This window comes from Equus caballus, chromosome 19 (assembly GCF_041296265.1).
Source record: "Equus caballus isolate H_3958 breed thoroughbred chromosome 19, TB-T2T, whole genome shotgun sequence".
Classification (NCBI taxonomy): Eukaryota; Metazoa; Chordata; class Mammalia; order Perissodactyla; family Equidae; genus Equus; species Equus caballus.
The window spans coordinates 51,970,988-51,995,880 of record NC_091702.1 but is presented as its reverse complement, the minus strand read 5'-3'; the positions used below and the strand labels follow the sequence as shown (position 1 = coordinate 51,995,880).

At 37.9% G+C, this 24,893-nt stretch overlaps 1 pseudogene; it reads left to right on the top strand.

Moving 5' to 3' along the window:
* Positions 1–9,859: 9,859 nt before the first annotated feature.
* LOC138918944 (alpha-1,3-mannosyl-glycoprotein 4-beta-N-acetylglucosaminyltransferase B pseudogene) lies at positions 9,860–24,614 on the top strand (annotated as a pseudogene).
* The last annotated feature ends 279 nt before the right edge of the window (positions 24,615–24,893 follow it).

The window sequence follows — 24,893 nt, the reverse complement described above, 5'->3', positions numbered from 1 at the left end:
GGCAGGAAAAATAAATAAGAACTTAAAAATCTAAAAGAATGAATTAAAACTGTGTTATTTGCAGGCAAAATGATAGTATTTGTAGAAAACCTCATGGAATCTACAAAAAAAGACTAGAACTACAAGTAAATTTCGTGCGACTGCAGGATTCAAAGTTAATTCACAAAAATCAGTAGTGTTTCTATAAACAAGCAATGAAAAGTTAGTAAATAAAATAAAAATAAATGTTACAATATCATCAAAATATATTAAATATATAGGGGGAAAATCTATTGAAAAATATGCCCAATCTCCACAATGAAACTATGAACCATTGTTGAGAAACTTAGATTCACATAAATGGAGAGCTATACCTATATTCATTGAGAGAATTTAATATTTTAAAGGTTTTTTCACCCCAAATTGATCAATAGATTTAATACAATATCTTTCAAATTTCCAATGGGTCATTTTGAAGACAATGGCAAGCTAATTCTAAAATTTGGCGAGAAATAGGAAAAACCTAGAATAGCCAAAACAATCTGTTAAAGAACGTTAGAAGACAACACAAGCTACTTCAAGATTTACTATAAAGCTACAATAAGCAACACAGTGCAATAACTGACTTAAAGATATAATATACAGATCAAGGGAAAAGAAGAGTCCAGAAACAGACCCACACATATAAAGTCAATTAATCTTTAAGATAAGGCACCTAGTTCATTCAATGGAGGAAAGGAAAGCTTTTGTAACAAATGGTGCTGAAACAACTCAACCATTATACCCTACAAACAAAATATTTGAGATGAATCTTAGACTCAAATTCATAAATCACAAAAGAAAAATCAGAATACTATCTCTGTAGTCTTGGGAGTAGGCATAGATGTTTTCAACAGAGCACAAAATCAGTAACTCTAAAAGAAAAATGTGATAAATTGAACTTCATCAAAATTAGAATTTACATCTCATTAAAAGAAACGTTATTAAGAAAATTAATAGGCAAAAAACAGATTGAAGAAAAGTTTTCATAATACATATATATGACAAAGAACTCATATAGAGAACTCTTTAAAGCAATAACAAGGCAAACAACCCAATTACAAAATGGGTAATGACTTGAAGAGATACTTCACAAAGAAATATAAATGGCCAATAAGTGCATGAAGATGTGTAAAACATGTCTAAAAAAGATTGTAAAAGAACGTTCATAGCATCTTTCATATTCATAATCAGATCAATATCCCTCAACGGGAGAATGAATAAACAAAATATGTTATAGTCATGCAATAAAATGCTACTATGTGATATAAAAGGGGAAACTACTGATAGAGGCAACCACATGAATGCATTTCAAAAACATTATGAGGAGTAAAAGAAATGAGCCACTAAAATAGACTGACTCAAGTATTTTAGTTATATAACTTCCAAGAACAGACAAAACTAATCTATGGTGACAGAAATCAGATAGTGGTCACCTCTTTGGGTGGGCAAAATGAAGGGGAGACTAACCATAAAGTGGCATGAAAGAATTTTCTGGGGTAGTGTAAATGATATCATGAAGAAAAAGGATAGGTAAGCCTAAGACAGAAAAAGTTTTCAAAATACATTGATCTAACAAGGGACTCATATACAGAATATCCGTATTCTGTACATGGTTATACATGTATATAAAATCTCTAAAATTCATCAAACTGAGGGCTTAAGATTTGTGCATTAACATTATATGTAAATCATACCTCAATATATATATATATATTGACCACCTACAAAGTGTCAGATTCTGTGTAACTCACTGGAGATATAATGATGAAGAAGAATCTGCTCTCATAAAATTAGAATATCCAATAAATGGCTTTTTTTAGGCCATTCAAGGACTTAGACCTCAACTACATCCTTCCCTTTATAGTCAACGTAATCAACCATTCTTCTTCTCAGTACATAATATAGTGAAAATGTGCTACACAAAGAATCAGGAAATCTGAGTTTTATTCACATTTTTGTCCTTGACTACCTTTGTGACCTTGAGTAACACGTTTAATCATAATATCCGTATCTGCAAAACAAAGATATCAGTCCAATATCCTTCTAAGCCCTACATCTTTATTGGTTTTTATCCTTATTACATATACTAACAATGATATCATCTATTTACTATGAAGCTGTAAACTTAGGGAGGAAACTGTTCATCATGGAAGGAGACAACCCCGAGTCCTTGGCTATAACATGATAACTGCCATCTCTTGCCATTCTGTGGTACTCCCACTGAGCCATGTCTTGTGAGCTAAGCCAATAATTTGACAGAGATATTGGAGAAACTGAGATGTGACTAGTCTTGCTTTTATTTGAACTCTAATGGCCTTTTTTATGGCTTTTTCAATTATGTTAATTTTGAAAAGAGTGACCAACCCAGGACACAAATCTTCAAATCAAAAGATCCCAGTCGTAAACAGACCTTTTAGTTTGCCAGCTGTAGAAAGTTGCTCAGTTTTCTTTTGTTTTTTAAGTGAATGAGTTAATACTCAGAGATGAGAAGGAATCTAAAATCTGTATACCCATAAAACATTCTCTCTTGTAAACATTTAGAGAACATGCAAGAGTAAATTGCTCTTTTATGAGGTCTGCAGAGAAACATAATACATAACTTGCTTTTGTTGTGATTTTTGAATTTTGCCTTTCTCCTAAATTGTTTAAACACTTCTTGGTTAGAGAAAATAAACACAAGCTCAGTATCACCAAACCTTTACATAAAGGCCCCGTTCCACACCCCATGCTGCTCACTTGTAATCTCTTCTTTTCAGTCTTCCTTCGTAGCTACCCAATGTCTTTCCTTTCTCTCTGTGCACAGTCTTCAACCTACTTCAACCCTTTTCTCTATCAACCTACACCCAAAACTCCTTAAACTTTTGCATCATTCTTAAGACCTCTTTCCAATAGCATTAATTTATTCACTGACTCATTCAACTAAAACTTATTGAAGCAGAAATAATATATGGACGATGTTGTCTAGGTGCCAGGGATACATGGGTGAAGAATGTCCCTGCCATCCTGGAGTTTATAGTCGAAGAAACATTAAAAAAAAGTATTACAAGCCTGGTTGTTCCTCTTTATTAAGTCCTTTTGCACCCTTTTAATTTGGTTTGTGGGTGTGTGCTTAGATTGGTTGTCCAGTGGCCTTTGGATTCAAGGTATCAAAGTTCACCAAGCTTCTCTCTAAGCTGTCAACTACCGCTACAGTCTTCTGATTGACGTGTTTCTTGCTTAAGAAATAGTTTTCAGCATTCTAAAAATGTATCTCCGCAGGATCTCCCTGTCTAAGTAACAAACAACAACAACAACAACAACAACAAAAACCACAACTGATATGCAAAGGACAGGTGTGGTTACTATTCAGTTACTTTTGTGGTCCTCTGCTTCCAACCTTTTGCCTTTCATTTTCCCATTCAGGTATTCACTTATTGATTGAGCAATTCATTTATTTATAAATATGTATGTAGCGCTTACTATTAGCCAGGGAGTATGCTGGATGAATAACACCAAATCCTTGTCTTGGAGAGCTCAGAATCAAAAATATTATCGCAAAACTGTTTTGGCACAACAAACAAAACTACCTTTGCCAATCAGTGGGTTTTTCTCACTCTGTGTAAATAGGTGTTTTTAAAATAGATTTTAAAAGGTAAAAAAAGACTTCTAGTGGTGAAGTATTCTACTAGATAGTACTTGGTGTATGTGTGTGTATATTTACCTTACGTTCTCTTAGTATCATATTCCTACAGAGATCTTTTCCAACTACCTTTGACATAAACTGAATTCTAAAACAGACTTTAAAATTCACAAAAGATGATAGTTAGAAAAACATTTTTAGACAAGATATTTCACGAGATTTTTAAAGCACAGATTTAAAATGTCATCATTGCATCATCCAAAATAACAAATACAAATGATGCCAACACACACACACACACACACACACACACAATCACTCAATTTAAAGAAGGTGGCAATATCTTTGGTTTATTTAATTCATATAAGAAATTATGATTTTATTGTTACAAATCATAAAAGGTATTCCTATTCCTCAATGAGTATTTATTATGTTTGAAGCTCCTTTAAGCTAACAATTTATTTGATCAAAGCTAATTACCAGTGTTATCTACACTTTACAGATGAGAAATCTAAGGAAAACAGAGGTTAAAGAACATGATTTTTCAAATACTGACTACAAAATATACACAAGGTAAAAAAAATTGATAGAAAAGACACAAAACTTGCCCAAAAGAACCTTTAATAACTGACAGTTTTTTTTAAATAATAAATTATAGTAAAAAATTAGGGAAAGCTGTTTAAAGGACATGACTTTTTTTCCTGACAAATATGCCTTTGAGAAGTTTTTATCTCCTTGTGTTCATCTTCCTTTTGGCATTTTACCAATTTTGAATTTCTCCTTGTTTTCTTCCTTCTCTTCTGCAATTGAAAAGTTTTAAATGAGCGCTGAAGAGCCCATGTGTATTCTATAAGAAGGGTTCAAATACAGCCTTTTAAACTTGAAAGTGCCCCCTTGCCTGCTGGGAGAAATACTGCATGCTGCACTCATTGGAAACAAAAAAAGGACCATTTATTTACTTTTCTGTAATTATAAACGGTCTTCCAATCTTTTTATTAAATGACTATATTAAAAGTTTTAAATTTATAACAATCTCAGCTGTTTTTCCATAAAGCTCCACACTATCTCATTTTGTATTCCTCTGAGAATTCTGTCCTGTGTCACCCTGGGGAGAGTCCTTCTTCTCTTTGTCATTTTTCCATAGCATCCTTATCTACTTGTGCTATGTGCTCCTTTCTCTTAATCCTTTTCTTATATCGGTTATTTTTCAATATTATTAGCCTGGTTTCTTTTGACACAAAAGCTTAAAAGCTACTGCCTATTTCTGTCTATGTTGCCAACTTTTCATGTCCCTGTCATAGTGACACCTTAAATCCCTGACAGCAAATGTCAAAATCTCCCCAACTCCACTGTAGACTAACTTCACCTAAATTTATTAAAGTATTGGCAATTTTGATTAAAACAATTGGGACTCGATAAATGGTATTGATGGAGTGTAAATCCAAGATACTGGCTAACTCAAAACATAGGCTTGACTTTGCACATCATGTTTAAAATAAGTTACTTATTCCTTCTTAGTGTTTTGACCAACAATTTTAGTGATTGTCTACCGGTAAATGGGGGTAAGAGCCTTGAGACAGTTCTCCCCAAATTTTAAGCATTTTCCATAGTTCGACAGCAAATAATAGAGCTGGGATGTAAAATAGAAAAGGTTAGAATTTAAAAAGTAGTTAAAAGGCTACTTAGTCCTCATTCTCTACCAATTACCTACAAACTTGACTTTTACTTTCTAATCTTGATATACTTACCTTGGAGACAAAGCTCTTATTCTCTCCTCTATTTTTTATTCCTTTGGCATTTTAAAATAGTCTGTCTCTTTTTAATTACTAGTAAATATTGAATGAATTTCCTTTTGGAATAGGGATCACAACAGATTTGTACAACTTAGCTATAAAATCTCAATCTTTTAAAATGTTTTCTGAATCTTGGTTCAAAAATTGGTTTTTCTCTCTTAACCTTTAAAAATGGCCGGAAATAAAAAAGGACAAAACAATTCTTAAACATGGTCACAGTGACATCTGCCAAAAGCTAAAAATATCTCATTGGTTTAACAGGCCAAATCTGTAGCCACTATGAAGTCCTAATGTTATTGTGAAAGCCCTATGATGGGTTACATGGGTAAAATAATGTGTTTGTAGAATTACATGGTAACTCAGAGAGACACTGATAAGCTATACTTTGCACTTTTGTTCCAGATGCAGGAAGGAAACATTTAATCCATCTGATTTGATCCAAAAAACTGTCTCAATGACATTTGGAAGGACTTAATGACATTTTCCTTGGTTCCAGCTCTACTATTCAGCCATATTTCATCCTATATGATTAGGCTGTGCCTTTGCAGACGTAGTCATAGTGCCCAGTGTATCAAGTTCATGATTAAAATGCAAAAAAAAAAAAAAAAAGAGAGAGAGAGAGAGAGAATTTTGTAAAGTACCCCTTTCCAAATAATTGTATTTAGAAATTCTCTCTCTGCTCCCTGCTGGGCCCTGATCTGTGAAGCAGTTGCTTGGATGGGAGCTATAAGACTTGACTCACTCCAGGATCTGTTCTAACTGCTTTCATCTCCCAAATTCCTACCGTGATTCAGAAGTTACCAGATGTTGCATAAAGTAGCGAAGGTATAAGAATATAGGACTTAATGGTTGCATTTCGAAGTAAATCAGAGGGGGCCACACATAGAGAACTGGGTAAATAATGAGGCAGTATCATGAATGGAAATATGTCCCACAAAATTCCTATGTTGAAGTCCTAACCCCTAGGACCTCAGACGTGACCTTATTTATGAATAGAGCCATTCTAGATGTAATTAGTTAAGATATATTCATTAGGGTGGGGCCCTAATCCAATGACAGGTGTCCTTATAAAAACGGGGAATTTAGAACAGACAGGCACACAGGGAGAACGCCATGTGAAGATGAAGGCAGAGATCAGAGTGATGCTTCTACAAGGCAAGGAATGCCAAAGATTTCCAGCGAACCACCAGAAGATAGGGGAGAGGTATGGAACAGATTCTGCCTCACAGCCCTTAAAAGGAACCTACTCTGCTGACACCTTGATCTCAGACTCTCCTAAACTGTAAGACAATATATTTGCGTTGTTTAAGCCACTCGGTTTGTGGTACTTTGTTATAGCAGCCTTAGCAAACTAACACAGGCAGCCAACTCAGGAAGATGGCTTGTACACAACTGGTGCAGTACAGGTGTCAGAGGAGAAGGGCAGCCCAGAATCAAAGCCAAAGAGCCGGTGCCATGGCAGAGACCCAGACATGCTGACTGACCCTTCTTCCCTGTGGCAGAAGGGAAGACTAGATCCAACTGACCCAGAAATCAAGGTGTTCACAAGGTAGTAGGAAAGTCTCCAGCACTGGGAAGTTTAAGTTACGTGGAGAATTAGCAAGAGAAGAAAACAAAAGCAGCTGGTTCCTGTGAGAAAACAGAGGCCAATGTGGCAGCAAAGCAGGGCGCCAACTCCAGGGTCTTGAACCCATCACTGAGATTTATCATGCAGGTGGTGGGGACCACCAGGAAAAGTCAGTAAGGAGGCAAGTACTGATCAAAGTATTTAAGTGTTAAGTATCTAAAAACTTAAGTATTTAAGAAGATGTCTCTGGCAAATGTGTGCAAAACACAGAAAAGACCGAAGAGATTAGATGCAGCTGTGCAACCTTGAGCTCATTACTTAACTCCAGCTTCCTCATCTGCAGAATGGAACCAAGCATATAATCATCTCATTAGATTTTTGTAGGACTTAAATGAGATAATCCATTCACCGTGCCTGATATAGTAAGCCCTCGGATGAATGTCAGAAGCTGAGTCAGATGTGCACATCACATAACTCATGTATTCCTTCAAATTAAATGTGGACATTAACATTTCTCCATGTCCCTTCCTGACTGTCAGCTCCTTGAAAGCAGTATCATTAACTCAGCCTTGATTTTATCCCAGGCAACACTTACCCACTTATTATGTACAAGGAAGAAACAGGCATCCGAGGCCTGGGTGAATTATAAATGACACAGAAGAGAGGTGCTTGCTGACTTCCCTTTGCCATTCTCCAGCCCCAACCTCTGTCATCCTCTCAACCTAAATCTGAGCTCCAGGCTGAATCCATCACAAGAGAGTCAAAACATGCTTATAAATTTGGACCTGATTTGCTCTAATGAGGTCCTGCTTTTCCTCAATTTCTAGGGAACATAAAGGACTGAATGGCATGATTCAGAGGGCAGATAACGCCTCTTTAATATATCTTCATACGCTGACCTATTTCGGCACTGCACTTCTTAGGGATGAGAAGCTATGCAAAATCTAGAAGAAAAATACCTGAGAGGCTGCCTCCTCCTGGGAATGGTTCAGCTTTTCAAGATTCTAGGTCACCCCTCTCCCTGATATTTGGAGCTCATTCCCACTGGGTGAGCAATCTGTTCACACAGCTTTTTTTTTTTTAAAAACAATTATTATTTATCCACAGTCTAATAGAAACCACACTTAAAAGTAAAGCCTCATATGGAGTTTTTCTTTTTAAATTTCATCAAGTGAAAGAGTAAGTACATTAATTTAAGGTAATTTGATTAATTTTGAGTTAAATAATTGAGCCACCTCCTGAGAAAGGAATCGTTTAAAAACAACTGTTCACAAATGGCCAAATAGAGAAACAGAATGTTGTTGATGACAGTCGTTAGGGATGGGTAAGTTTGTTTAGGAACTGAGAGGTGTCCTGTGGTGACAGGGAGACTGACCAGGAAGCATTCTTGGCCCCTGGTGGCCTGGCAGCTTCCTGTTACAAAGACTGTTCCTCCTTGAAATAACTGGATTGGGACTTCATCACGAACTGCCTTCAAGTGTCAGAGAACCTCTTCTTAGTAAGTGTATCAGGAAACAGATCCAGGAAAATACAAACTGAGACTCATTAGGATCAGATGCACGTTCCTTCTGCAGAGATGACAGAGAATGTGTCTTGATGTGAGACCAGTGATCAACCATAGGAACGGTTTCCAGAGACAAGAAACTTCTTCCCTAAATTCATTTGTCTTGCGGGCATTTCAAGTCATAATCCCAAGCAAGTCTTTATGGCTCTCAATCTTGCCACACTTTTGCAGCAAATGTATGAGTTTTCTAGAATGAGGGTCTATGTTCTCCAGGTGGTTGCTTCAATGAAAACCATGATTCAGGAGATGTGTGCGCAATTTTAAAAGTGTGGAAGAATGAAGCAGCTTCAAAATATGGCTTCAAGACTACCCAGAGAGTCCCCGGCCTCTGCTTAGTTTTCTTTTCCAGTTTCTTTCTAATTGGAGTATATGGGCGTTTGGTGTAGCTTTGCCCGCAGGTGTCTTTGTATCCAGGTGTGTATGTGTTGGGTTTGTATAAATGGTGTGTATGTGTGTGTTGCACCTGTGTTTATGAATAGTATCATTGGTTCTTTCCACACAGAATTTCTTATGATGGTACTGCTTTTTTCTAAACTGTGATGTGACAAGAGACCATTCCTGATAGCTGCCTGCATCTGCCATTTAAAAAGATTTTAATAACTACCCTCACCCTCTGTTACCCCATCACAGAGGCATGTCAAATGAGATTAATTTAGAAACTGATATTAGTTATGACTCCACTTACCGCACTTTAAAAACACTTCAAACTGTTACCATTCTGGCCATTTTAAAGGACCAGAGTTCTTCTAAAAGGAAGGAGACTTGATTTCAGCACAGTTCACAAAACCTGTATCAATCCCACATGCAAACGCACACAAATGTGAAAGCTGGTCTCCAACTCGACAGGATGCTGTGATCATCCCAGTATCCCCACTGCTGTACAGAGCATTGCCCAAATAATCCGGGTCCCATGGCTGTTCGCCTGAACACAAAGCTTTACTGATAAGCTTGGCAGAATTTTCCATCAGAATAGAAAGGCTAACTTCCTAAAAGATCAAATGGTTCAGGGAAGATGGGAAATGGCAGCTAGATCAAACTGGAAAACTTGTTGCTTCACAAGATCCTATGTTTCTTATATCTACAAAGAGATCTGAAAGAAACTGCCTCAGGTGGATGAACGCTGGAGCACACCCCCTGCGGTAGGGTTGTCAAGAGGTGAAAGGCGACGAGTAGAGCACATTTATATATAAGTGATATCAAGGGGCCTTAAATATGAAATATCCTGCAGAAAAGAGTGGAGAAGAAAATTTTAAAGGAGAAAATAGCAAGAGAACCTTAATTCCTGCTTCCTCAGGATGTATGTGCAGTCCGAAGGCATCTACTCCTGTGGCTGGAGGACGACCCTGTAGCCTTGGCCAACTACCCAAGCACCGTGAAGAACTTTCCTCTCCAACAGCCCTCAGAGGACAGTGAGCCTGGAGTTCTCTCAGCTGGGCTTCATTGGGAAGATGCTCAAGTCGCTGGACCTGAGCCTGATTGTGGAGTCCCTCCTCCTGTTCTACCGTGACAAGTCCCTCGACTAGCTCCTGGACCATATTCTGTAGGTGAAGGTGTGCAATCCCAAGAAGGATGTGAAGAACTGGGACCGGCAGATGGCCAACCTGCCCAGCTGCTTCATGCTGACCCTCTTCCAGCACGTGGGTGCTCCTCGCTCGCTGGTGGGCAAGATCCAGAAACTGAAGAACAGGGACTCTGAGAAGCAGCTGCTGCAGAAGGAGCACGTAAACCCGCCTGCAAGGTGAGCATGAGCACTTGGCCCTGGAGAAGGCCTACCTGCGTGAGGATTCCTTCTGGGCCTTCACGCACCCTGCTGGGGACCTCATGGGCTTCCGCTTCTTCCAGGAGCTGTGTCTCGAGCGGTTTTTCTTCCGCAGCAGGAACACTGAGCACCCAGACACTACGCTCTTTAGCACATCTATGGAGGTGCTACCCCTTGATAACCCCCAGTCAGAAGAGGAGGCCCTCCAGGGCGGCCGCTCAGCCACTGTCCGGTACCCTGGGAGCCAGCACGTTGGCTCCTTCTCCAGGGTGTGGCAGGGGGAGGTTGCCCCTGCCTTCAGCCCCCTGGAAACTCCGCACCTCTCCATCCAGACAGACTTGCCAGGGTGGGTACTTATCCATATCTTCCTAAAATGGCTGACTAAGCGGCGGGCTTCTGAGGCTGCACGAAACCTGGGATATTTTTCTTCTTGGATACATGTGACTTTGTTTCAGGTAAGTCTACACACGCTTCCATAAGAACGTGACTTGTAATAAAGGGTTAATGGAGAAAAATACTGTTTCATAGTGGTAAAACTAAGTATGGAAGATTTACCTAGCGCATCTAGGGTCTTTCTTAAGTCACTGGGTCCCAGGATGATGCCTTTGGTGGTCTATGGGCTACTTGAAGGAGAACAAAAGCTGAATTTAAAATCAGAGGCCACATCTTGTTAAATCTAAGATTTTCTCAATTCAGGATAAAAATCGTCATCCTGACTTTTTCCGCATTTTTTCATCTATTCCTGGTGACTTCTCAAATCATTTTAAGAAGATAAGGAGAGGAAGAGAAGGAAGTTAAGATTAAATCTAACTTTTAAAGAAGTTTGAAGTTGGAGAAGGTAGAAGCTGTGTTTGTTTTAATACAATATTTGCATTTTAAAATTTTATTTGCCGTATTATACATGTCTCAAATGTCATAGGTAATTGTAAGATTACAGTAGTTCAGGGACAAAGTTTATCTTTAGCTACAATTTATTTAGTCAGAAAGTTGTGTGTGTGTGTTTGTGTGTATGTCTCTTCTCTTGCCCAAGGAGATTGGAGAGGGAGTTGGGAAGATAAGAAAACTTTTAATTGGTGCACTCAACCAAGCAGTTCAGCAACAGAACATTAATTTTTATTTTAATAATATGATTTTAATTGAATACTTTGCCAGCACTGCACTAAATTGGGTCTGTTATTTAAAATTACAATAAGAAAGATCACACCCCCCCTTCTACAACTGATGCCACCCACATTCCCAAATAACACGTTATTCATTTGGGAACAGGCAGAATTTTAATTACTATTCCTGAGGGATTCTTCAGCAAAAGGGGATAAGTATCAGTAGACTAGTAAGTTGTTGTGTTAGAGTAAACAAAAATACAATTGAAATATAGCTTCTCCTTCATACACTGTGGCAGTGATCTCTCAGTGTCCATTGAATTCTATGATGTTTTCTCCTCCAGTAATAGCATTGTGGCTAGGCACCTCCCTTCAGAAATACATGTATCTATATGACTAGACCTTGCTAATAGATATGAGCAAGTGTAATATGGATCACTCTCAGTCGAAGCCTATTATAAAATGTGGGGTGTCTCCTCCATGATTGCTTTTTGCTACTCTCTGACTGGATCTTTATGATTGCATGGCTCTATGGGATGGTGGAATAACAAGATGGAAGGAACCTGATTCCTTAATGACCACTTGGAGTAGAATTTTTCTGCTCACCTGAATTCCTATCCAGGCATGTGTATTGTGTTAAACTATTGAAATTTAGGTGTATTCTTCAGTCAAACATGCCCTGCCTATTACACATCCCCGTTTAGATGGGTTACATTTCTTAATAAGTGTAGAAAACAGAAATATCCATTGGTATGTTGTCTGTTTCTTCTGACATTTTCAAGAAGGAACAGCTTTGTACAGGGAGTGCATAGTAGCAGCCAAACATTCTGGTAATGATTGGAAGCCCAAGACTTTGAAAATATGAATCTTTTCATGCTCATAACCACTTTTTAAAAACGTTAAGTGATTTGACTGAAAAAATAAGTTAAAGAAAGAAGAATGTAATGTAGTTTGGTAAATAGCAAATTAATCAATGAATGAATGAATAAATGAAGATGTAAGTAGGATGGATAGATGGATGGACAGAGGAAAGGAGAGAGGGAATCCAGGATCTAGGTGAGGGATGTAAGAGGCCCAGCTCTTTTCTCAACTTAGAGTATAAATGATGCAATAATGGTGGTGCATCTTCCTTTGGGACAGCAAGAAAAGTATGGAATTTAGCATCAGACAGATGGAAAGTGGCATTTGTTGAACAAGCACAATATGTCATGCACTGTGCTACATATTTCCATGCACAATCTTGTACTTCCATATGTATGATTTCATAAAAACCCTGCAAGGGAAAAGCTATGCTATCAATTTTTTACAGTGAGAGACTACTGAGGCCCAGTTTCACCGTCCCTGGATTATATTGCAGGTGTGTGACTGAGCCAGAATTAGAGTCAAGTATTTCTAATTTTAGGGCCTTTGTTGTCCAAAGTTTACTACTTATGGGAACTTGGCAGGTAATTCTCTGACCTTTATTTATCTATAAAATGAAAATAATATCTATTAATGTTAATGTACTGTATACATATTTACAGGTATTGTTAAAATTCAAAGTGATTATTGTTGTCAACACATTGAGTAAACTTTACTGTAATTTAGAAATATCAGGTCTCCTCTTTTCAAATGAGAGTATTTTGGATTAGGCAGAACTACAGACCTGTGCCACATAATGGTGTTTCGGTTAACAACAGACCACGTATATAATGGTGATCTCATAAGATTAGTATCATACAGCCTACGTGTGTAGTAGGCTGTACCATCTAGATTTATGTAAGTACTGTAGGGGAGGAAGAAATTTTCCTCTACCCTCCTAGGTTCTCCTAGCTGAGATAGATTAACAGGAGAAAACCAAACAAAAGTTTAATATGTATACATGACAGAAATCTAGGAAAACCAAAAAACTCAGCAAAATGGCCAAAGTCCTTGCCTTAAATACCATTCTCAGCTAAAGACCAAAGAAGATGTTGGGGGTAGGGAGAGTCAGGGACTTCAAAGGGAAGGAAGGCAATTCACAGGTAGGTGAAAAGGAGCAAACGTTTGGAAAACAAGTGTTTGGGCATACAGAAACAGAAGAACACAGAGGGGAGCTCAACAAACAGGCTTTTCTAGGTTCCTCCCTGTCTACCACCTAGTTCATGTGATAGCTTGCTTCCTGAGACAAATTTCTAATCTGAATTCTTTCAAGCAGTTAAGGGGGAGGTAACAAGGAAAACTTTGAGTCTTTTGTTTCTTAAAAATAATCAATCTAAAATAATCTTTATGTTAAAGACACAGATTTTAGGGTGACAAATTTTCTTCCCCTTCAGTAAACTCTATGATGTTCATAGAATGACAAAAATCACCTAGTGACACATTTCTCAGAATATATCCCTGTTGTTATGGAAAGCATGACTGTGCATATATGGATTTCCAGAGAAATAGGGGGAGTAGAAAACAGGAAGGAAAGTAAGTCTGTACTCCAGGCACCCTGGCCTTGCTGAGTGTCCAGGACTCAGTTGCTATACTTCCTCCAAATCCTCTTCTCTTATAGAGAGAACTCTGTGTTCTAGACTCTCTATATCCTTCAACATCATCTCTTTATCAAAATGGTTCTCTGCTTTTTGTGGCCATGTTCAAAAGTGAGGTAAAATCAGCTAGTCTAACAAATTACACCACATTGTTGGGTGATGTTGTATTACTATTCAATGCCTTTCTAGAGGCAGTGTCTTAAGCCTAAGAGTTATTATAAAGGAGATATTTCAGATAGTAAGGAGGGCCATGGGGAGCGTGTTTTTGCACTATGATGCTGGCTGTGATTAATAATAAGTATTTCCGTTAGTGCTGTTGAGTTGATTCAGATTCCTAGCGATCCTGTGTACAGCAGAGAGGAGCCCTGCCTGGTCTCTTTGTGCCAGCCTCTCACCTCCCGGTATATATATATATATATATATATATATATATAAGACAATGCTCCACAGCTGTACATGGGGTTTTCATGACCAGCTTCTTCGAAAGTGGGTTGCCAGGTCCTTATTCCTAGTCTCTCTTAGTCTGGAAGCTCTGCTGAAACCTGTCCACCATGGGTGACCTCGCTGGCATTTGAAATACTAGTGGCATAGCTTTCAACATCATAGCAACACAACACATAGCACCACAGTATAACAACCAATGGTTGGGTGGTGTGGTTCCCTGACCAGGAAATGAACTAGGGTCATGGTGGTAACAGCACCTAATCTTAACCTCTTGACCACCAGGACAGCTAATAATAAGTATAGTTATTCTGTATTAAACATCTAACATGTACCAGGCCCTGTACTGAGTGTTTTGAAAGCATTATCTCATTTAACATAAATAATAAATGTGTGAGGTGGTGCTATTGAGGAAGGAACTGGAGAGGTTGAATAGCTTTCCCAAGGTCACAGTGAGTTTCCAGCTCCACCTGTTTTACTCCCCAAACCGTGCTCTTACCACCATACTTTATCCTGTGAGTTAACTATCTGAGAGTTCTCTTCTAGAGTAGGGATTAAAAACAGGAATTTCCAATACTTTGAGCACAGAGAAACATTAGCTATGTGTAGCAAAGAGGGTGGGAGAGTTGGCTACAGAATCTTAAATCAATGAATGAACCATAAATAGTAATAAATGTGGGTGTTAAAGTATCTGCGTACTAATAACGTCCATGAAATTCAGTAAGTGTCCAAAGGAACTACAATAAAAAACGCTTGTGTTGATTCTTTAATGTAACTAGGCAAACCAAGTCTTCAAAATGCAGGTGCCAAAATGTAGGAGCAATACTGTGTCGTGAAAGAACGCCTCCTTGTGGTTACTTATTGTTAAACGAAAAGAGAGACACGTGGCCCTGCCTTCAAAGGAACATATGCCCGCTGGAGCTAGGACACCGAGGTCAAAGAACTACATTTTCAAGCATCTGTACATGCAGACTATTTGCGGCAGGGAGCACATGAGTCAACTTTTGAAAATAAAAACAAACCAAACACCCTGTATATTTTTATTTGATTTGCATAAAAGGTGCTGTGCCTTATGGCCTCTCAGAATATGTATGGAATGGAAATACAATATTTAGAATAAAATAGAAAATAAAAGCAGTCCTCAAAAGGATAGGTCAAAGGACTATCAACCTCTGGGTTACAAATGACAAATCAAAAATAAAACTTAGCATATTTTTCAGGCTGCTTTAGTAGGCAATAAGTGAAGGTTTTGACTGTGGTAGAAAGGGAACAATATTTAAAAACTAGTAGGAATAACATTTCCTTTTTATTGTTGGTTCAATTTCATATTGTGACATTTTTCTCTCTCTCTGCAAAAGTGCCTAATATTTACTTTAATATATAGGCATATTAAAGTTTGGTCAGTAATTCCATGACTCTCCATTTTATGACCTTTGTCTTCTTTCCATGGAAAATTTTGATTCTCCTTATTTCCTCTGAGACCCAGAGTCTAAGTGTAAAATAATTTTGATACTGTACATATATGGTTATGGGATGCTGGACAGTCACACCACTAGCGATAACTAAGGGCAGATTCAGCAAAGACAACTGGAGAAGTATTAAGAGCTGGTAACCTGAGCCAAGAAAGACCTAATGATTAGTTGGACAAAGAATGTCAATTGTTTCTTTGCAAATGAACAAGGACATAGAGGCTATTCAGAGAAGACACTAAAATGGCATGATCAGAAAGATAATAAACCAATAATTGTAAATATGCAGTGATTCCTTCCATTAGATTATAAGCACTCTGAGGGTAGGAGCCACATGTTGGTTAGTTATGGCTACCCCGTAGAGTCCCACCAGCGCCACCATCAGGTTAGATAAATCAAATGGGAAAAAGAGCAATGAGTCAGGGTTTCCAAGTATAGAGAAAAATAGGAGAGCAGATAGTTTGGTGTTAAGGAAGTAAAGATCAATAAAGTCAAGACCAGGCAAAGAACATGAACTTCTGCCGAATCTGGAGCGAAAGAGATAATGCTGGAATCTCTGCCCATAGATAAAAATGTACTATAGGCTCCGAGAGAGCCTGAAGACCAAAATCCTTGTTGTTAAACCAAATGAACCTTGGGTAGCTGTTTGAGTGTCTCAGTCAACTGTGTATTCCTCCACAGTAAATTCTCTTATATGTGAGATGAGGGAAATCAACAACTTCCTAAGCCAAGCCAAGCTAAGTCTATTTTTAGCTAATCATTCAGATTTGAAAACTTTGTTCTTTTAATCCACTCATTGCCCTTATATTTTGATTTTGTTTTTGTTTAAATTTATCTTTCTAGTCAAGTAAAGCCTAATCATATTTTAGTTAAAAGCTAGGAAAACTATTTTTCCACACCCTGTTTAGGATATGCAAGGGCATCAGTGGGCCCCTGACAGTCAGCTATGGTAGTATCCGTGGGAAGGAAGGGACCTTTAATCCAGGCAGAAGAATCAACGAAGAGAGCTGTCTGCACATTACTAAAACTTTCTGAAGACAGCTAAAAGTCACCCAAAAGAGGGGTGAATAGCTAATGGGATAGAGAGTGCCAAGGCAGAAGGAAGATGTTGCTGAGAGCAAGGCCCCAGGACAATGAAGCAGTCTTCATTTTTCTCCAATTAAAACCTGGGCACAATAGAGTCACACTTTCTCTTTACATTATGTGTTAAAATGTGATTCAGGGTCCAGTCCGGTGGCACAGCGGTTAAGTTTGCACGTTCTGCTGTGGTGGCCCAGGGTTCACCGGTTTGGATCCCGGGTGCTGACATGGCACTGCTTGCAAGCCATGCTGTGGCAGGCATCCCACATATAAAGTAGAGGAAGATGGGCACGGATGTTAGCTCAGGGCCAGTCTTCCTCAGCAAAAAGGGGAGGTTTGGCAGCAGATGTTAGTTCAGGGCTAATCTTCCTCAAAAAAAAAAAAATGTAATGTAAGTGAACTGATTGTGTTTAAGAAGATGAGGCAAAGAGGGATAAGGTACCAAGGAGGAGAGATTCATTGGGACTGTAAAGTTGGTGTTTAGTAGAGGAACTTCAGCTTGAACTGTGCCGTTTTTATTAGAACTAATGTATGGCAAACTATCAAGGCTGATTCAGAAGGTACTTCATCAAATCTAACACTTCTTTGACAAACACAGATCTATACACTTTCAATCATCACTTATTTAGGTTGATAGTCAAACCACCACCATCATAATGTGCAATAGATAATAAATATTAACTAAACACAGTTGGTTACAGAAAATGAATACTTTATTTTCCTCAACACTGAAATGGACTAAATGTTTATGTTGTTCCCAAGTTCATGTGCTAAAATCTTAACCCCCAATGTGATGTTGTGGGAAGTGGGGCCTTTGGAAGTTAATGAGATCGTAAGGGTGGCGCCCGCATGAATGGGATTAGTGCCCTTGTAAAAGGGGGCCCAGAAAGCTCTTTCACCCTCTTTCCACAATGTTGGGATACTAGAAGTTGGCAAACTCAGAAGAGGGTTCTCACCAGAACCCAGCCATGCTGGCACCCTGATCGAGGGCTTCCAGCCTCCGGAACAGTGAGAAATAAATTTCTGTTGTTTATAAGCTACTCAGTCTGTAGTACTTTGTTATAGCAACCTAAGCTAACACACTAACTTAGTAAAAAAAAATGTGGTAGTAAGCAAATTCATTAGAGACCAAAATTATATGTGTGTATGTGTGTGTGTATATACATATGCGTGTATATATTACATGTATATAATATGCATATATATGGTGATATTAAATTCAACAAACATTATATCAAAAAGCATTTTAAAAATTAGAAAAATGAATATTTCATTTTGGCAAAACATTTTTTAACCAAGTAAAAAATTTCCTACCATCCTCAGATAAATTCTTTCTTATCTCATGGACTCTCTTGCCACATGTTCTCTACCTCTCCTCACACTTGCCAGCACATTTAAATGAATAGCAAATGGATTAAATGAGGATTCTTAGAGTCACTTACTTGAACTAACTCTTTATTCAAGTGTCTTTCTCTTCTCTTACAGTCTCTCCACTGTGCTGGCCTCATCTTATTAGCTCTGTATTTCAGCAGTCTGTTAACATACCAGCCAGTCCTGTGAATGGCATCTCTTTCCCCTTTACTCTCCTAAAAAGTGCTGCCAAATTAATTTATGAAATTAAATCTCTCGCTTAAAAATCTTCCATTGGCTTTCATTGCCTCTGGAAGACCAAACACCTAAGTCTGCCATTCAAAGTGCTCCCTGATCTGGCCCTACCTTACATTTTCCTCAGTTTTATTTCTTCCCTCACCTGTACCGTTTCCCAACATGCAAACTGACTCATGAATACACTTTCACCTTTGCCACTTTTCCTGAATAAACTTGGTTCCATTAACACACGTTCAGGTTCATGTCCTTGCTGATGCCATCGCCTTTGCCTGGAATGCCAGTTTCTATTCCCCACATCTATATCTGTTCAATTTGCACACTTTCTTTAAAACACAGTTTAAGCGCCATCTCCTTCAGGACTGCTAGAGGTGATTTCTTTCTTTCAGGTTTTTTGACATTTATCAGTTATGATATTTGAATAATGTTTATCACATGTTGTCTTGTACTACAATTCTTGGTGCATTTGTTTTAGTTCTTCAACTTGGTTAACATGCTACTTGAGAATAGGGACTTTCATTTCTCTTATTTGACCCTGGCAAATTACATATGAGAGATACTTAATAGATATTTCTTGAATGAACGAATGGATCTTTGTAATCTGCAGTTGTGCCTAAGGCATGCTGTCTGGCACCTGGTAGTTATTACTAATTTAATTGAAAGTTGGAAGTAAATTGAGTAGGAGACTCTGGAAAACGAAAATGTGTTCATTCCTCTATCGCAAGGGTCAGAACTACTATGGGAGCAGATGCTGTAAAATGAATGTTTCCATGGGGTGACTGAAACTCTTGTGTACAAACACACCACCTGTTTCTCCTGTTGCTCTAGTGGCCTAACTTTGGATGTCCATGAAATGTACACTATATGACTCACGTGCCAGTGCAATGAAATATGTTAGACTGGTGGCCACATGGAACTTTCTACTCTTTAGTAGATGTTTACTATGATTTCAAATATATTTCATATTCTCATCTTCTACATTATATTTTTCTTGCTCCATAATTGATTTTACCTAAAATGCTATGCACTTTTATAAGAAGGTGAATTTAAGATCGCTCAATTTCTCTAAGTTTATATTGTTAAAGATTAGAAAAATCAATGATCATTTACTTTCCCTTACTTACAATTCAACAGGCAAGGTGATCACAGTGGTGGGAAAGGGAATGAGTGAGTGTCCAACAACACTTACCGAAGACTTGAATAACTTTTAATTTCTGTTGTTCAGCTACTGAGAAAGCCTTAAGGTCCTACAAGATTTCCATCCGTCAACTCAGCATTTATTGCATTCTTACTAAGGGAACTTAGTTCACTACTAAGAGAATCAGAAGGAATTGATATATTAGCTTCATGCCCTCAAGAAGCTAATAATCCTCTATTTGGGACATTTGTAAGTGTGTTTCCCTGATTACCGCTATAGATTTTGCCACTTCATTTACCATATGTCAGATTCAGCACAACTTCTCTAATGTAGATGATTGTTTCCTGTTTGCCTACATCATTCCTTAGCTTATCACTAGTGTCTGATTATCCTGTGACAGGTCCAGGTGACACTGGCTTGATATTAACAATGATTAATATTATTGAAGTGGCCAATATTGCACTTAGTTCTAGATTTCTTTCCAATAGAAAAAGTTTGTTTACAATAGGTTAATAAAAGTCAATGCTCCAGACACAAATTAAGAGAAAAATTTTTCTGAAGTCCAAGAAAACTGCAGTGCAGTTTGCTCACAGACCTGGATTATTATGTGTTCTCTTTTCTACTCAAGTGGAATTAAGTATGAAAAGGATAAACATCACTGTAAGGGGAAGACCAAGTGTGACTTGGAAAAAGCAAGTGGCTGTGAATTGAAGAGAAGAGTAAAATGGAAGATGATAGCACATAGTAATAACAGTGAAATCTTGAATGATGTCTTATTAAAATGTCCCGCCAAGGATTAAAAATAAGGATAGTGTTCAGGGTAAAGTGAAGAGAGCAATGCATTCAAAATTAAGAAAACATGTTTTTCACTTTATGGGCAGTTTCACACACACACACACACACACACACACACACACACACACACCCCACAAATAACTTGTTCAAATGCTATGGCAGGAATAGAAAAGGTGATGGAAAAAACAGCTGCAGGTAAATAACATACCCTCATGGAAATAAAGATAAAAGTCACATTATAAAATCCTTCTTTTTTTTAAGATGTGCAAGCTGACTCTGCATAACAATGCTGGATTCAAGAGAAAATGCTTCTTTACATATATGAGGGCCTTTGAAAGTCTTAAGATTCCTCTGCTTATGAAATATCAAGAATAACTTCTTTTTTTAAAGATTGGCACCTGAGCTAACATCTGTTGTCAATTTTCTTTTTTTTCTTCTTCTTCTCCCCAAAGCCCCCGCAGCACATAGTTGTATATTCTAGTTGTGAGTACCTCTGGTTTTGCTATGTGGGACACCACCTCAGCATGGCTTGATGAGCAGTGCCATGTCCATGCCCAGAATCTGGACCCACGAAACTCCTGGCCGCTGAAGCAGAGGGCATGAACTTAACCACTTGGCCAAGGGGCCAGCCCCAAGAATAACACTTTTTGAACAGGATTTTTGACCAGAAAATACTGGGGGGGTTTCTAGAAACTGTCTTCCCATTGAATCACAGCTCAGGGCTGTGATGGAGAAATTTTTTTGGTAAAAGTTCAGAAAGTAAATATTTTTGACTTTGCAGGCCCTAAGGTCTCTGTCCCAACTACTCAGTTCTGCTGTGGGAGCACAGAACTAGCCATGGATAATATATAAATGAATCAATAAAGCTGTATGCCAATAATACTTTATGAGCAAAACAAGCAGTGGGTCAGATTTGGTCCATGGGCTATAGCTTGCCTTTCTCTGTCTAAAGCAAATAATAGTGGATGAAATTTTAATACAATATCACACATTATTAATTTTTTTCATAAAAAAGGAACCAAGAAAATGAATCCCTTACTTTTTAGCACAATGAATAAATAACTAATTTAGTTCAGACACATTTATTTTACATAAAGAAATGTGATATAGTAGTTGGTTTTACACTCTTCTGAAAGAAAGCACTTTAAATGACCCAGAGTCATGAAATCGCTGGCTAACTTTGAAAAAACCTAGCAAGGAAAACAGTCATGAACACTATTTCCTAAAGATATTTGAACTTTTTGCTGAGTTTCTTAACTCTTCAGGAATTAATGGTAAAATTAATTTACCATAAAATTAATTAATTTAAATATTCAACAAAATTATAAACTAAAATGTATGCATTTCTGACATAATTGGCTTTCCAATCCATCCACTATGGTACAGGGCCAAAGATTCTCAGATTCCAAATAATGGCAGATTGTTTTCTTAACTAGTTTGTGAAAAATAAATCAGGAAAATTTTAAGTTTAAAATTTCAAAATTAGTGGCCGGAAAGGCTCTTATCTTCAGTGGATTTACAGAATGGACACTCATAGAACTCCAGAGTTGAAGTAAAGAAAAAAAAGGCATCTTGTCAAGAGGTCTCTTTCTACAAGTAGCTTCATCAAAATTTGTTTCTTTTATGTAGAGTGGGGATGAGCCCTCTTGTGCCCGAAGTACCTCTTGATGAGTTGAGGGCATTGAGGCAGTATGCCTGCTTGATGCTATAGGAAAGAACTTGCTGCACTGGCCCATAGGAGGCATGGGCAAGCTTGGGCATGGCCCCCTGGAGATAGCCAAGCTAACACAGTTTGGGAGCTAGGGAGGAAGCTTCTTATTATTTTACACAAGCAGTCATTCTACAGTCCATGATCCTAAGACGGGCTAAATGTCAGGTATGCCACCGGGCACTTCAGAAGGCATTTCAACCTTAGCTACAAAGTAACATAAGTGGATGAAAAAGTGGTGACAATTGTTTCTTTATCAGAAATTTTCTGTTTGGTACAAGCTAGTGTGAACACCATTTACTCAATAGTAAGGAAAAAAGCAAAAATCATCATGTCCCCTTGTGGTTATTCTATGGCCTCACACACGGATGGTAGTCATGAAATTATAGATATTCCTGCATTAATCTTAGCTTATCAAGTGACTTTCTCAACTATTTTTCAAAGGACTTTCCATTTGTTTTCAAAATATTCTACTGTGGTAAGCAATATATCCTAAAACCACTGATAAATAAGTTCAACCTATTAATTATACTCGGCTTTCTTTTTTCATTTTGTTTTTCTTCATAAAAAGAGTTAAAAATATTAAATATGGAAAAAATAAGCAGAACTTGATAACTTTTAAATTGTACTTGTACTTGCCCTTCATTTTTCCTCCCTTTTAATATTTCTGCACTTTATAGTCATTTATATTTGATTTATGTTTCCCTTAATAGAGGAAGAACCTTTCGATTTGAGCTGGGGTGGAGGGAAGGACTGAGATTGATTGAAGGTCGGGGAGGGTGAGTGTAAGATGCGAGCTCTGCTGTTAATGGGCAGTGTCACCCAAAATGTCCAGGCCCTGGATTCTTTATCTATAAAATGAAGCCCCTTGATGACTTCTAGGGAGGCTTGCACCTCAAAGTTATGTGAAATACTTTTGATATTGGAATCCTGCAGCTGCACATGAAGTAACAGTATTGAAGACAAGCTCAAGTAACCTCTCTCTTTATTCTAGTCTCCCTCTCTCTCTCTCTCTCTCACAGAAAAGAGAATGAAAACTAAAATTTGAGGTACAGCAAACACAGTAAATATTTGTTATTAATTCTTTGTAAGTTTTTAGGGGAACATAGATGCAGTAAGTAATGGGGCAGAAAAAAACCTTCTTAGAGACTCTGGCAAAAACAATCTTCTTTAAAAGAGAAGGAGAAAACCACAGGGTTAGAATAGCTCTTATTTTTAACTAATAAAACCATATATAACGAGAGCAAGCAACAATGGGAATCTGCCTTAAGGAATGTTTCTTTTGCAAGTAAATTTCACAAATTTGAGGTGGATTAAAGTGTCTGAAATCCTGGAAGGCAATCCTTTTAGCCACTTCCATTTGTCTCAAGTAATGGAATCTTTTCTCCATAATATATATCTGTCTTTGACGAGCTGTGGTTCATAATCAGATAGAACAGCACCATTGTCTCATCCATGATGCACTGTGAGATATCCTACTACATTCTGAGAATACTTCCAAACTGCTCATGGTAACATTTGCATATTTTGGTCCCTAAGTACTTTAGCAATTGTAACTTTATTTTCCTTTATACTGTAACAAACTCCCTGCCCCCCAGGAAAAAAAGTGACTCTGGATAATTGTGCCTGGATTTAAGAGATCAGAGGACAGGTAATTTTCCACAGAGACCTCTATCCTCCCCACCTACTGTAATAAAGAGATAGCTGTTTGATTTTCATAACATGAAACAAAACCTATTTGTTTAAACTTGGTTATTCTCTTGTGTACTTTCTTTGCTGTGTTTTTTTCCCTCCTTATTCTTATTCTTTATACCGTGCATCTCTCTAATGGTTGCACAGTCATCTGGAAAATACGATGAAAGGGGGAAAAGCTTCCGCCACATCAAAGGTAAATGAGGTTAAACTACCCAAGGAAACAAAATAATAAAATCATGCACTGGATGAGACCTTGGAAGATATTAATTTAGAATGGCCACTGCCCTTCAAACCAAATTAGACCTAAAACACTTCTAGACTAGAAATACTTGTGATTTAGAAAGACACGTAGAAAAAAAATAGAGCCCTACAACCTCTTCAAGTGTTTAACATTTTTAGAAAATGATAATGTATTTCAGTATGGTAACAACCCTTGTTGTCAAGACAGTCTTCCTTATGTTCAACTAGATTCTGACAGCTTGTTTTCTCATGTTCTTTCTTAATAAAGCTAGGGTATAGTTAGAATTAATACTTTGGGCTATATGTGATTTTCACAGTGCCTCCTATCCTGTAGGAGCAGAGGAGAGAAGTCAGAGAAGACTTGTTTCGCCCTATCGAATACACAAAGGAAGGCATTCAGTGCCTTATGAGGAAGATGTGATGGAGCCTGGGGTTTCTTCACTCTACCAGCAGCCAAGACTCTTGCCTCCTCAAGAGGAAGCTGAACAATCAGGGGCCAAGTTCCTCAAACTTAATCATGATTGATAGGCTGCCTTAAGGGCTACCTCACGTCTGATTTTGGATCCAGTGTTTTCCATAGCTTCAATATCTCCAGAAAAGCTAATATTTTACTTCTTGAAAATTCTTGGGACTCAAATGCAGGGAAAAAGTTAAGAAAGACCCTGTATAGGTAGAACTTCCAAGGAAATAGAGTTATAGACCAATTGGCTTGGTCAGACCTTGAAAGGTGATCCCAATGCCTTCCTTTGGGAAAAAAATTATGTCATTAGCTTGATCATGTCTTGGTTCTCAAAAAGCAAAAAT